Raw genomic sequence first — 15000 nt, 5'->3', positions numbered from 1 at the left:
TACAGCCCTGCTCCACTGTGAAGGTTCCCTGCTGCAGGTGGGTGCCAGGCTAGCGTGGGGGTGTCTCTTCCCGGGCACGTACTCCCTGGGTTGGAGAGAACGCCACCGGGGCAGAAAAATGCAGGGTGCCTTGTGAGGCTCCTCACAATTTCCCGACAGGTGGGGAGCAGGGGCTTGAACCCAGGTCCTTGCACTTGGTAACATGTGAGCTCAACCGGGGGCACCACTGCCTGGCCCCACGCACATTCTGTTTGTTTCTCTAGTACGTTTGCAATATGTGTATCTGACTCTTAACACTTCAGTCTCACGTCTTACATGTGACATCTAAGAGGGACAGGAGAATTTATCTCCTCTCTAAATGGTTTTTCTCTTCGCCTCTCAATAGAGTTATCTTCTCGTTAAGTTTTGGTGCTTTCATTTGGAAGTCTGTAAGCATAACCCACTGTAACGTCATTTCATGCCGTGTAAGTGAATCCTCTTTCTGCAGACTCAGTAACTCCCCCCTCCCACTTTGGTTTATGTCATTATCAATACTTTAATCCCCAACTCTGCACCGAAGTGCATCTGTTACCGGCATATTCAGATAGTTCAGTTCATCAGGACTCTCCTTCATTCCTTTTCCTGAAACATCTCTCCTTCCTCTTAGTCTGAATCAAGAAAGGCCGACTGCATGATAGAGTCTCTGCATTGAGTTGAATGCTCTGCCCGCAGTGCCACCTCGCAGGCCAGTCCAGCTCTTAGCTGAGCAGCAGGTGGCCCTTTGCCACCTCCTGCCAGCGTCGTGTTGGGGATTTCCTGCTGCCTGCATCTGCCAAAGGGGAGAGATTTGGAAAAGCCTCGGTCTCCACGGACTAGGTGAAGTAAAATGCTTCCCACAAAGGAGCGAACAGAAACCAGCAGAGCCCAGCTAATAAGACTCTCCAAAGCCCTGGGGATGAGCCGCGACAGGCCATTAGGCAGCTAATGAGCTTCTCGGAAAATCCATCCCCGCGAAATGTGCAGACGGCTGGCTGCCTCTCGATGCTGGGAACATGTGAACATGAGATCTGTCTGGAGCCTCCTCGCTCTGAACACAAGCCAGCGACCGTGCAGAAAAGCCAGAGAGCATCTGGACCACAGAGAGAGCTGAGAGAACCCTCTGGCTCCAGAGACAGGGGCTCAGTGATTGTGTTCTGAGAAGGTTCTGGAAGACAGCGTGCAGGTCAGTCCTGAGAGCTAAAGCCAAAACACTTGGCCAAGGGAGGCCAGGATACACACGGAAAGTCCCCAGAATAGCACAGTGGTTGCAGTGGTTATTGGGATGGTTCCTCCCAGACTGATTCAGCCTGGAAAGCCAGGTGTGGATCTGCACGTGGGGCCTCACGGGGAAGGAATGCCTGATGGCCCCATCACCTCCGGCACTCCTGTGGCCTCTCGTGCTCTCTATCCTTTCTGAGGGCTGAGCCTTGGCTTTCTCCTGATGATCAATTTCTGGACGACTCTTGGAATGGACCACCACGAATTATCTGACCCCAGGTTTAAGCCCCATCACCGCATATGCCAGAGTTTTGCTCTGACTCACCCCTGTGAGATAAATGCATCATTAAAAAATAGAATAGGGGTCTGAATGGTAGCCCAGCGGGTTAAGCACACATGGCGAAAAGCGCAAGGACCGGCATAAGGACCCCGGTTCGAGTCCCCGGCTCCCCACCTGCAGGGGAGTCGCTTCACAGGCGGTGAAGCAGGTCTGCAGGTGTCTGTCTTTCTCTCCCCCTCTCTGTCTTCCCCTCCTCTCTCCATTTCTCTCTGTCCTATCCAACAACAACAACAGCAATGGCAACAGTAATTATAACGACAACAACAAGGGTAACAACAAGGACAACAAAATGGGGAAAATGGCTTCCAGGAGCAGTGGATTCATAGTGCAGGCACCGAGCCCCAGTAATAACCCTACAGGAAAAAAAAAAAAACAACAAAAAACCCGTTGCTGGTGGAGCTCTCCGTCATGTAGGCAAACATGTTTTTAGGATTTATTGCTGGTTGATTGAAACTTTGGAGTAAATGTGGAATGAGGGAAGCTTTCTGAATGTGGCTGCCATCATGCTAAATGCAGTCTCCAGTCTGGAGAAAGAGAAGGTGAAAGGGAGAGCAAGGTGAAGCGTCTCTTATGGGTGAGAAAGGAGTGATGTCCAGTGCTGGAGACAGCGAGTTAAGTTACACTGGTGCCAAGTTAGAGGGGAGTTAGCGTTTGAGCTGATGGCTCACCGATGTCAATCAGATTTGCTTCAACACCTCACTCCTATGTCACACATCCAAAGCCATTTTTTTGTAAAAATGTGTTTATTATGCTATTATTATGTGAGACCTTTCCTTTCATAGTATTCTCTAATTCCATCCCAGGTGGATCACTTTCTAACAAAGTCCCAACACCTAGATATAGACCAGGCTCTGTGAGAGAGAGCATATGTTCACATGTATCCATAAACTAGGGCAAAATATATACCTGAAAGCAGAAGTACACTGGAGTTTGCAGTGAGTACCCCCCTAACACTTCCTCTCCACTATTCCAAGCTTTGGGTCCATGATTGCTCAACAATTTGTTTGGCTTTGTATGTTAACTCTCTTTTCAGCCACCAGGTTTCAGATGCCATCAGGATGCCGGCCAGGCTTCCCTGGACTGACGACCCCACCAATGCGTCCTGGAGCTCCGCTTCCCCAGAGACCCACCCTACTAGGGAAAGAGAGAGGCAGGCTGGGAGTATGGACCGACCAGTCAACGCCCATGTTCAGCGGGGAAGCAATTACAGAAGCCAGACCTCCCACCTTCTGCTCCCACAATGACCCTGGGTCCATGCTCCCAGAGGGCTAGAGAATGGGAAAGCTATCAGGGGAGGGGATGGGATATGGAGATTGGGTGGTGGGAATTGTGTAGAGTTGTACCCCTCCTACCCTATGGTTTTGTTCATTTATCCTTTCTTAAATAAAAAATAAATTTTAAAAATGTGTTTATTATGCTAAAAAATGTACCCAAGAAGAGTCCGGTTTCCTGCTGATAAAAAATGGGCCGTGTGCTCTTAGCTATTGCTCCAGGGAAGCATTTCAAGGAGTTCACAAATGTCTTTGAAACTTGGACACTCCAGCCAATGCAATGCCAACAGAACTAAGCTTATGAAAAATTAGTTTCTTTCACTCTCAATAAATATTTCAAAAATAGTTTTCTTTATGGTAAGTTCTGACCTTGAAAAGCTCTAGTAGACAGGAGAATAAAACTATATAGCAACTACATTTATAAATACGCAAGGCCGCCAGCTCTGTCCTCGGCACAGAGTGTAACTGTCGACCTCAGAGCACACAGGCAAAAACAAACAAAAAACCTGACTGAGAAACTCAAGAGAGGAAGCAGAACTTCTGAGATTCTGAGCTGTTTATCAGAGGATGAAGGCCTTCCTAGGAATTTTTCTAAATCACAGTCTCATTTTGAGAACAACCCAACTCTAAGTTAATCCAATCAAGCATCCTGGGAACCTTCTGGAACTGAACAGGAGAGACGTTTTGAGGTTTAGTGACCCTGTACTGGCCCTGTACTGGCCTTCACCATGGGCCCTCCTGGCTACCTTACTTTGCCAGAGCAACTCTCTCCATGGCCCCCAGTCCAGACATTCCCAAAGAGATAGGTCAGCCAGGGGTCAGTCACAGACAGAGAGCAGAGGACAGACAACGAATGATCTCAGGGAAGACCCCTGACCCCCAACATGAATACCTCCACAAGCAAACCTTTCACAGTCATGTGACCTTGAATTTGTTATTTTATTTTAATTTACTTTTACTTAATTGTCATTGCTGGGATTTCACTACTCCAAGTCAACATTTTCAGATACAGGAGAGAGAGAGAGAGAGAGAGAGAGAGAGAGAGAGAGAGGAATAGAGAGAGAGAGAAAGATAGAGATAGATGGAGGGATGGAATGATAGCTCATACATAGATAGATAATAAAGAACAACATTGCAGCATAAAAGCTCTCTCCACTGTCAGAGTCCAAGCTCAGTCTAGGCCTGTGTGAATGACAAAACAGTTACTCCATCCACGTGGGCCATGAATCCACTTGGATCAACTCGAACCAAACACACTGATAACTGGTGCTGGAGAGGCCACCTGGGGACTGGACTCCTTCACCCTCACCAACACATGATCACCTTCTTTCTCTCCAAGACATCATTCCCTTCCTTCTTCCCCTTGTCTAGAAGACCCTAAAGCCCCAGCTGGAGAGTCATGGTTTGGGGAGGCTGCAGTATTCTCAGGTCATCAGCACCTGAATAAACTTGTCTTCCTGTCACCAACCTTTGCTTCTTAGACATCAGCATCCAGGCAGTGAGCTCCCAACCTGGTGTTGGTAAGATTCCCACCATATTTTTGCACAAACGAATGTTCCTCAGTCCACAAGCTGCGTCTCTCCAGCGTCTCTCCACTGGCTGACATTCAGCTTGTTTATTCAGGACAAGGGGAGGCCGTGCATCCCCCCCCACCTGTTCTCCCGACTGCCCCCCATTCTTGCCAGTGCCTAGTCCTCACAGATAAGCTGAGCAGTCAAGCCCAGTTAGATGTTTTTCTTTGCTTCTTTTTTTGGAAACATGCTGACTTGATGTTTCCCACCTCCAGTTTCAAAAACCAGGAGGACTTTTTTTTTTTTTTTTTTTCAGAAGTTCAAATTTCATTAGGTGTGTAGGTTATCTTTAGCTGGGGCTTAGAAAAGCAAATTGGCAAGCCTTTCTAAAAGGGCGCCTTTTCAAAGAATGTCCTTCCTGTATTTCTATTCTAAACCGTTGGAGGAGCAAAGGTGAAAGCTGCTGTAGGTCGACAAAAAATTTTGTTTAAAATTAGACCTTCCTGAAAAACTTCAGAACCCACTGTGCATGGTTAGAAGTCGAGCAGAGGAAGAGACGCGGGCAAAGTGGACAGGCCAGATCGTGGTGCTTTCCTTGGACCTAAGGAGGTGAAGCCACTGCTGACTTCAGTGCTCTGGTAATTGTCTCTATCTCTTCCTCTGTCTCTCTGTGTTTCTCTCTCTCTCTCTCTCTCTCTCTCTCTCTGTCTTTCTCTCACTCTCTCTCTCTCTGAAAAAGTCAGCCTGGAGATGACAAGTGGTGGCATCCTGGGTTGAGCACATATGTTACCATGTGCAAGGACCATGTTCAAGCCCCCAGTCCCCACCTGCAGGGGGAAGCTTCATAAGTGATGAAACAGTATTGCAGGGCTCTCTCTCTCTCTCTCTCTCCCCCCCTCTCTCTCTATTTCCCTCTCTCCCCCCTCTCTTTCTCTCCCTCTTTCTCTCTTCCTTTCTCTCTTCCCTTTCTCTAACTACCTACTTCTCCCTCTCAATTTCTCTGTCTCTGTCAAGAAATAAATAAATAGAGGCCCAGATGGCGCTGCTCCTAGTTGAGCGCACATGTTACAAAGCACAAGGACACAGGTTCAAGCCCCCAGTCCCCACCTACAAGGGGGAAGCTTCATGAGTGGTGAAGCAGGGCTGCAGGTGTCTCTCTGTCTCTCCTCTATCTCCCCATTCCCTCTTGATTTCCAGTTGTCTCTATCCAATAAATAAGTAAAGACAATAATAAAAATGAAGTATTTTTTAAAAAAGATTTACTGTTTTAAAGTCAGCCCAGAGTGGTGAAGCCTGTGACCAGATAGTAGAGCTCTGGCCCCGCAGCCCCGCCACACGGGTGGCCCAGGCGTCCAGTTTCTCTTCTCTGAGCTCCCTACATTTGATGAGGAAAGACCAGTCACTTCCAAGATTATCCACTTTGTGTCCCAGAGGACACAATGTCATCTTTTTAACTGGTGAATAATACTCCATTGAGCATATGTCTTATACCTTTTTTTTTTATCCAGTCACCTGTCGAAAGTCATTTTGGTTGCTTCCAAGTTTTGTTTTTTTTCTGTTGTAAAATAAAGACTCTGTGAACACAGGGGTGCCTATGTCCCTTCCAACCTGTGATTCTATCTTTGGGGTAAATGCCTAGCAGTGGGGTTGCTGGGTCCTATGGTGTTCTCGTGTCTGTTTAAGGATTCTCCACACCGTTCTCCAGAGTAGTTGTACCAGCTCGCACTCCCACCAGCAGGGGCAGTGCTGTTCCTCTCTCTGAACCCCCCCCCCCCAACACTGATCTCCTGTGTCATTGGTGGAGCCCCTTCTCACAGGCGTGAGGCGAGTCTCCGTGTGGTTTTAATGTGCAGTTCTCTGATGACGAGTGAACTGGAGCATTTCTGCCCACATCTGTGGGCCATGTGCATCTCTTCTTTAGAGAACCGGTCATATCTTCTGCCCACTTTTTTATTGGGCTGTTCTTTTTCTTTTTGTTAAGCTGTATGAGTTCTTTAGAGATGTTCTTATCAAACATCTTGATAGCTGTTTTATACTTTCTTTAAAAAAAAAGATATATATTTATTTATTTTCATGAGAGGAGAGAGACCAGAGCTCTGATCAGCTCTGGCATATGGTGGTGCCAGCGGCTGAAGCCAGAGCCTCTGGTATGCAGATTCAGCGGGCTTATCTCCCCAACCCCAAAATTTGTATTTCTTTGAATCAGATAAAAAAACAAATTCAGAGAATAATATGAAAGGAAAGGTCTCACCCGAGTAATGAAGCTAAAGGGTTGTCATTCCACACCTGCAGTCTCTGGACACAGTCTGAAGTGAAGCATGCTGGGGTGGCACTTGTTGCGTTGATTAGGTTGCGATCCACGGATGCAATATTATTTGATTTGAATTCAGAGCAGCATGCAGGAAAGTGGGCCCCACCCTAAGGTTCCAGGACTGGGAGAAATATAGGCTCTATAGTAGAAATGTGAGGTTCCTGTTGTCTTAGGGTTCAAGAAGACAATAGATAGTTATTGTTGTAATCACATTATTTGGTAATTGGGTAATTTGAAAAATCCCTTTGTTAGGATTTGCTGTATAAGATCCAACATTATCATAATTTATGTCCTTTGACATTATTTGTATATAGCTGTGCCACCAGTTTCTTCTGTTCTCTGTGGTCTAGGCTTTTGAGAGAGTCAACATATCTAAGACTCAGCCTATGTATTTTTAAAAAATATTTATTTATTTATTCCCTTTTGTTGTCCTTGTAGTTTTATTGTTGTAGTTATTATTGATGTCGTTGTTGTTGGATAGGACAAAGAGAAATGGAGAGAGGAGGGGAAGACAGACAGGGGGAGAGAAAGATAGACACCTGCAGACCTGCTTTACCACTTGTAAAGCGACTCCCCTGCAGGTGGGGAGCCGGGGGCTCGAACCAGGATCCTTACACAGGTCCTTGCGCTTTGTGCTACCTGCACTTTACTTGCTGTGCTACCACCTGACTCCCTCAGTCTATGTATTAAAAAGAGTCTGTGGTTCACATCCTAACAAAGTCCCAAAACCTAGATATAGACCAGGTCCCCTGAGATGGAGCATATGTTCACACGTATCCATAAACTAGGACAAAATATATACCTGAAAGCAAAAGTACACAGCAGTCTGCAGTGAGTACCCACAACTGTGGGGTCGTCTGTCCAGGGAAGTCTGGTCGGCATCATGCTGGCATCTGGAACCTGGTGGTTGAAAAGAGAGTTAACATACAAAGAGTTAACATACAAAGCCAAATAAACTGTTGAGTTCATCTGCACTATTCTAGCCTTTAGGTCCATGATTGCTCAACAGTTTATTTGGCTTTGTATGTTAACTCTCTTTTCAACCACCAGGTTCCAGATGCCAGCATGATGCCGACCAGACTTCCCTGGACAAACGACCCCACCAATGTGTCCTGGAGCTCCGCTTCCCCAGAGCCCTGCCCCACTAGGGAAAGAGAGAGACAGGCTGGGAGTATGGATCCACCTGCCAACACCCATGTTCAGTGGTGAAGCAATTACAGAAGCCAGACCTTCCACCTTCTGCACCCCACAATGACCCTGGGTCCATACTCCCAGAGGGATAAAGAATAGGAAAGCTATCAGGGGATGGGATGGGATATGGAGTTCTGGTGGTGGGTACTGTGTGGAGTTGTACCCCTCTTATCCTATGGTTTTGTTAATGTCTCCTTTTTTAAATAAATAAATAAATAAATAAATAAATAAATAAATAAATAACAAATTCAGAAGGCCACTGCTGCCTGGCTGGCAGTTATGTTTATGCAGCACAAAGCAGGCTTCAAAACACACTCAAGGTGACGACTTTGAGAGGGTCAGGTGCATTTTGAGAAAACTGTCCTGGCTATGCCTCCTCCTCTCTTACTCACACCTGGCTTTGTGTGTGTGTGTAGAAACTCCTGGGGAAGATGCCATTTCTACTCTCTGGGAACCAGTAAGCTGTTCACAGAACTGGGGAGGACAAAGAGCTCCACATACTTCTCCTCCTCCTCCTCCTCCTCCTCCTCCTCCTCCTCCTCCTCCTCCTCCTTCTCCTCCTCCTTCTTCTTCTTCTCCACACACTTCTTATGAATGGCCTCTTTCAGTCTTTCTGTCGCTTTAAATGATGGTGTTTCTCTCACCTCCAGAGAGGAAGCTTCCAGGCATTTTAGACTGGGTTTCCAGTGCTTCCAGCCCCAGAAAGCCACCTGGGAGGTGAATTACATTTTAGAAGCTGCATTTTTTTCTTAAATGTGGTGATGATATATTGTTGATTGACTTTGAGCTCAATTTAATAATCATCTTGTTCCCCCGTGGCTGGAGCATGCTCAGAGCCCCAGGCATGGAGCCAGCATCAAGATCCTGTGTTAGAAAAGTTATCAAGCCCTTCAGTGGTGAGAAGAGAGAGAAGAGAGACTTTGCACCCCCTCCCCAGCCCCTATATGGAAATCATTTTCCTTTTGGATGCTAAAATTAATGAAATGTTTTTTTTTAATGTGGCCTTGGGGAATGAACTAATAACATGTGAGGCTTGAACATAGGCCATATCACTGATTGACCTCCTAGTCCAATTTTATTCTATTCTACAAATGAGAGAAATAGAAGAAAGTGAGAAGAGGTGGGGGAGAGGCCGGCACTCTGCTCTGTACATGCAGGACCAGGAATTGAACCCAGAGCCTCATTCACACATAAAACCAAGCATTCTCCCCGCCCCTCCCCAAGACATGTCCCCTGCTAGGCCAGTGAATCATGTTTTCCCAAATACCAGACCTGCGCCTGCAACCGGCCAGACCTGAAATGAACCCAATGGGCAGTGTTTGCTTGCTTTGCTGTGGGAAAGGAGCTGTCTCCCGTGGCTACTATGTTAAGGGCCGGCATTGCCTCACTGCTCAACAGATCACACGCACGCTGCAGCAGGGGTGTGTGGACTCTCTGGTCCTAACAGCTGAGTGTGGATTGCAGCAGACACGACAGCACTGCATTGCATGCCCAGGCTTTCCTTTGTTTTGTTGCCCAAACCATCCCCAGAGGCCAGCGGGGCAAGTGAGAACAGGTCTTTTATTTTATTTTATTTTTTTTTGACTTCAGGGTTATTGCTGGGGCTCAGTGCCTGCACCATGAATCCACGAAGGACATCCCCCACACACACTTTTTGCCCTTGTTGTTGTAGTCCTGTTGTGGTTATTGCTGTTGATGACATCGTTCTTTCTTGGATAGGACAGAGAGAAATGGAGAGAGGCAGGGGAGACAGAGAGGGGGAGAGAAAGACAGACACCTGCAGACCTGCTTCACCGCCTGTGAAGTGACTCCCCTGCAGGTGGGGAACCAGGGGCTCGCACCAGGATCCTGACACTGATCCTTGTGCTTTGCGCCATGTGTGCTTAACCCGCTGTGCTACCGCCCGACCCCAAGAACAGGTCTTTAGATCTGGGTTTCCTCGCCTCTCCCTTGCAGGAGTGTTACTTGAATTCAAGCATTAGAAACTCATGACTCCTGGGGCTGGGTGGTGGTGCACCTGGTTGAGCACACGCTTTATTGTGAGTAAGGGTCTGGGTTAGAGCCCCCGGTTCCCACCTGCAGGGAGAATCTTTACAAGCAGTGAAGCAGGGCTGCAGGTGTCTCTCTGTGTCTCTCTTTTTCTATCTCCTTCTCAATTTCTCTCTGTCCTATTGATAAAAAAAATTTAAAAAATAGAAGAAGAAGAAGGAAAAAATGGTCACCAGGAGCAGTGGATTCATAGTGCTGCTGTCACCTAGCCTAGTGATAATGCTGGTCACAATAAAAGAAAAGAAAATGAAAATGAAAAAGAAGTAAATAAATGAAAAAGAAGTAAATAAATGAACAAACAAAAGAGTAGACATTGATCCAGCAGTCATCAAATCCCTGGTTGGATCGTGCTGCTACACTCAGCCCCTCAAGGAGGGTGGAATCATGGAGACTTTACTCCTAAAAACCAAGGACAGTCTTCCAGTGTCTCCCTCTTCCGCCCTGGCGAGTCCCTTAAGAGGGAGGTGGACTTTCCAAGTGGCACTACCTGGCAAGTGGGCGCACCTTTGACTTGATGTCGTTGCCCACTTTCCTGAGCTCCTGAGAAGCACAGGCTCTCCCTGATGCAGGGGGACCTACCCAGAGCTACTCCTGCACCCAGCATCTGCCAGGAAGTTCTGGGTGAGGAAGACGCCATGGTGAATTGTGTGTGTGAATGGACGTTGGCTCGGGGGAGGACAGAGAACAGGCAGAGCGTTATCCCCTGGTGTGAGTGGGAGGTAGCCCAGGTCAAGAAGACCTTCTCTTACCCACGAGCTCGCACATCCAGCCAGTCAAGGGCCTCCTTAGAATGCAATGGCACAGTAGGGCGATTCTGTCTCTTCTCCATCTGGAAGTGTAGCCAGGACCCCAGAGGACCAGGTGTGGGCTGTCTGCCGCCCTGGGAGAGGAGATGAACAGAGATGCATAAACTGGGGTGATCCCACCCCACCCCAGCTCCTCTGCTAAAGCTCTTTCACACCAGGGCAGCTACAGGGGACTGTGTCCCATCGGCCTGGCCCCGAGGAGTGAGGACCCCCACCCTGGGTGGACTTTGTTCCAAGAGGGAGTTGGGGGAGCCCTTATCCTGGAGGCTGGAAGACTTGGGGGGCTTCCATCCTTCCCTGGTGGCTCCCAATCCAGCTCTCGGCTCTCTCTCCCCCACTCATCTCCAGCTGTCCAAGATAGAGTGGGGAAGTTGAGTCAGAAGCCCGCAGCCTCTGGGCATGGTCTGAAGGGCATCAAGCAGTCTTCCTTCCTGCACATGCTGGTGTGGAATTGTGTCTTTATTGTTTTGGCATTATCTTTATTTATTTATTGGATAGAGACAGCCAGAAATCGAGACAAAAGGGGGTGTTAGAAAGGGAGAGAGACAAAGAGACACCCACAGCCCTGCTTCACCACTCACAAAGCTTTTCCCCTGCAGGTGGGGACTGGGGGTTTGAACTCAGGTCCTTTCCCTTTGTAACATGTGTGCTCAACCAGGTGCTGAGACCCCAGGCAGCAGACCCTTGTCCACCTTCCCTTCTCCTCAGATGCAGCTCCCCTCCGTTCTCTGACTCTCAGACTCCAGGGCCACCCCCAGGGGCCTCTCCCCATCTGGTTCAGCCCCAGACTGCAGCCAGCACCAGCCTCCCTTGGTTCTCGGCTCTCAGACAGCAGATGGTGGGGCCGCCAGCCTCCCGCACAGCAGAGCCCGGAGTCCTAAGAATAGCTCTCTCCACCACCTGCTGCTCTTCTCTGAGAAGCCGGATGGTGCAGAAGGAACGGTCTGTGGCTTGTGGCAAACCTTGGGGACTTATTTATTTATTTATTTATTTATTTATTCCTTTTTGTTGCCTTTGTTTTATTGTTGTAGTTATTATTGTTGTTATTGATGTCGTTGTTGTTGGATAGGACAGAGAGAAATGGAGAGAGGAGGGGAAGACAGAGAGGGGGAGAGAAAGACAGACACCTGCAGACCTGCTTCACCGCCTGGGAAGCGACTCCCCTGCAGGTGGGGAGCCAGGGGCTGGAACCGGGATCCTTATGCCGGTCTTTGCGCTTTGCACCATGTGCGCTTAACCCGCTGCGCTACCGCCCGACTCCCTGAACCTTGGGGTCTTGTCCCCCGTGTCACTTCCCCTGCCTCTGGCACTGTGGTGAGGGAGAGACTGCAGGCATGGGTCCCAGCTGGGAAGTAAGGCAGGGTTCCTGGTGTTCTCAGGTCCTCAAACTTCTCCATGTGAAGGTGAGACATCTGTCACTCACCCTGCATTGGTGTTTGTGCGAGAAACAGAAGCAGAGAGAAACTCATCTCCAGTAATGTATATGTAGAAATCTATCAGCCTTCTATCTCTCCATCCACTTAGCTACCATTTATTCAAATACTCACTATCCATTCACACCTATCACCTGTCTGTCTATCTATCTATCTATCTATCTATCTATCTATCTATCTATCTATCTATCTATTATCTATCTCTAACATCATCTAACTCTAGCATCTATCCATCCCTCCATCCATCCATCCATCCATCCATCCATCCATCCATTTATCTTTCTACATATTTCATCATCATCTATCTTCTATCCTTCCATTCATCCACTTATCTACCTTCTGCCTATCTGGCATCTATCTTCACTATCATCATCTATTGTTTTCTATCCTTCTATCATCTACCCAACCTATCGTCATCAGCTTTCTGTTCATCTACCCATCCATTTATCTATCTGCCTACCTACTGATATCACAATCACTAGCATTATTTACCATCCATCCATCCATCCATCCATCCATCCATCCATCCCTTTTTCTGTCTGTCTGTCTGTCTTCCCATCATCATCATCACGATCATCTCTCTGTCTTCTGTCATCAGTGATCATCATTCACCTCTCCATTTATCACCCTTTCTGCCTGTCTTCTCATTTCTGCCACCCTCTCCTTTGTCTTCTATCTACTGCCTATCTCCCTCTACCCATCTCTTTGTCATCTGTTTGCTTCCCATATTTCTCTCATCCATCTGCAGACAGACTCATGTGGAGGAGTCAGCTACACGGTTGTGTGGCTGTGGACACTGGCAAACCCAAGGTGGGCAGCACAGAGCAGCAGACTGGAACCTCAGCCAGGGGTGAGCCTGTGGCACCAGAGTCCTGAGTTCAAGTCCCCAAGAGTAGTGGGCTGGGACCGAAGGCAGAAAGTCCACACGGCTGGCTGTCTTGAGTCCACACTCCTTCCTTTTCAGAAAGGCTCAGTCTTTGCTCTCAGACCTTCAATTGCTCGGATGAGACCCACCCAGATGGAACCCTGCTGTCCTCAGACTTCACTCAAGTAAAAGTTGTTCATGTCTAAAAACAATTACTCAGGGGCTGGGTGTGACACAGCTGGTTGAGGGCACATGCCACACTGCACAGGAACCCGGGTTTGAGCCCTCTCCCCCACCTGCAGGGAGAAAGCTTTGCAAGTGGTAAAGCAGGGCTGCAGGTGTCTCTCTGTCTCTCTCCCTCTCTGTCATCCATGTCCTTCTAGATTTCTGGTTGTCTCTATCTGAAAAATAATTAAAGATAATACAATTAAAAAAAAACATTTGGGAGTCGGGCTGTAGCGCAGCGGGTTAAGCGCAGGTGGCGCAAAGCACAAGGACCGGCATAAGGATCCCGGTTCGAACCCCAGCTCCCCACCTGCAGGGGAGTCGCTTCCCAGGCGGTGAAGCAGGTCTGCAGGTGTCTGTCTTTCTCTCCCCCTCTCTGTCTTCCCCTCCTCTCTCCATTTCTCTCTGTCCTATCCAACAACGACAACAACAATAATAAATACAACAATAAAACAACAAGGGCAACAAAAGGGAATAAATAAATAAAATAAATATTAAAAAAAAAACATTTGTTTAGAAAAAAGGCAGGGATGGGAGTGCAGGCAGTGGTGTACCTGGTTGAGTGCTCACATTACAAAGTGCAAGGACTCAGGTTCATGCCCCTGGTCTTCAACTGCATGGGGGGAAGCTTCACAAATGGTGAAACAGGGCTGCAGGTGTTTCTCTGTCTCTCGCCCCTCTCTTCTCCTCTCAATTTCCCTATGTCTCTATCTAAAAGTAAAGTAAAATAAAATAAAGAAAAAAAGGAAAGAAAAGCCAGCTCTGTGGCATCTAGGCTGATGTTTGACCTCAGGCTGCAATGGTGTTGACCATCAGACACTTTCTCTCATGATCTGATCCCAGAGGACAGGCCAGACTAGCCCAGAGGCCCCTTCTCAGGTCACCCTAGCTCCTATCTCTCGCGGGTGTACTTTTTATGCTTTCACCCCCAGCCTGGGGACATCTTCTACAGGTCAGGAAGACTGGCTCTAACTTTATTTATCCCTTGCTCTTCCAAATCTGTTGTTGATGGCACCAAACTGGCCTCACTGGGTCCTCAGCATTGCGGTTCCTCAACTCGAATGAATTTTTGTCAAAGGTGTTTTCTCCAGTGAGTTGCAATGGTTATTTCTCAACTTCAAAACTGAGAATTGATGCAAAGAACAAGGCTCCCAGGGTGCCCTCATTCTTGTCTGACCCAGCGGAAGCAAGACTGTCACTGAAAGGTGTCGCCAGGGGTGAGAACACAGGGTCCCCCTGTCCTTCCCTCCACACCAGCAGTGGGTGCAAGAGACAGACATCCCCTTTGTCCCGCACCGGGGGCCAGCACCCCCTTCCAGGACGCCCACCTCGGCACCTCATTCACCATGTGTGTCACCCCACGGAAAGACTTCCCTTAGTGCACGTTGGAAGGAACAGAAGGGCTCTCATCTTATCCTCACGCGCCATGCCTGCCTGCGGCAGGCTGGGGAATAGAGCAAGGACCCGCTTCTCGACAGAGAACTGACTTTTCTCCTCCCTCTCCGGCTAACTCTGTTCTTTAGGGAGCAGGATGTCGGCACAACTCTTGAGGTCAAGGGCTTAGTGAGTTTGCGCCTCTGTCTTGACAAAGCCGTTTCCTGTAGTTGAATGATAAGACTCCAAGCCATCTCTTTTGTTCCTCAAGTCAAGTATCATCATTATAGTTTGAAAAAATAGGACTTGAAGTGCAGACAGACTAACTATCTGGCTTCATTCCATGTGTAGCTAGCTGGTCCTCTGTGTCCTTGAGAGAGATTCCAAT

The sequence above is a fragment of the Erinaceus europaeus genome, unplaced genomic scaffold, assembly GCF_950295315.1.
Source record: "Erinaceus europaeus unplaced genomic scaffold, mEriEur2.1 scaffold_553, whole genome shotgun sequence".
In the NCBI taxonomy this organism is placed as follows: Eukaryota; Metazoa; Chordata; class Mammalia; order Eulipotyphla; family Erinaceidae; genus Erinaceus; species Erinaceus europaeus.
This window is presented reverse-complemented; position numbering follows the sequence as displayed.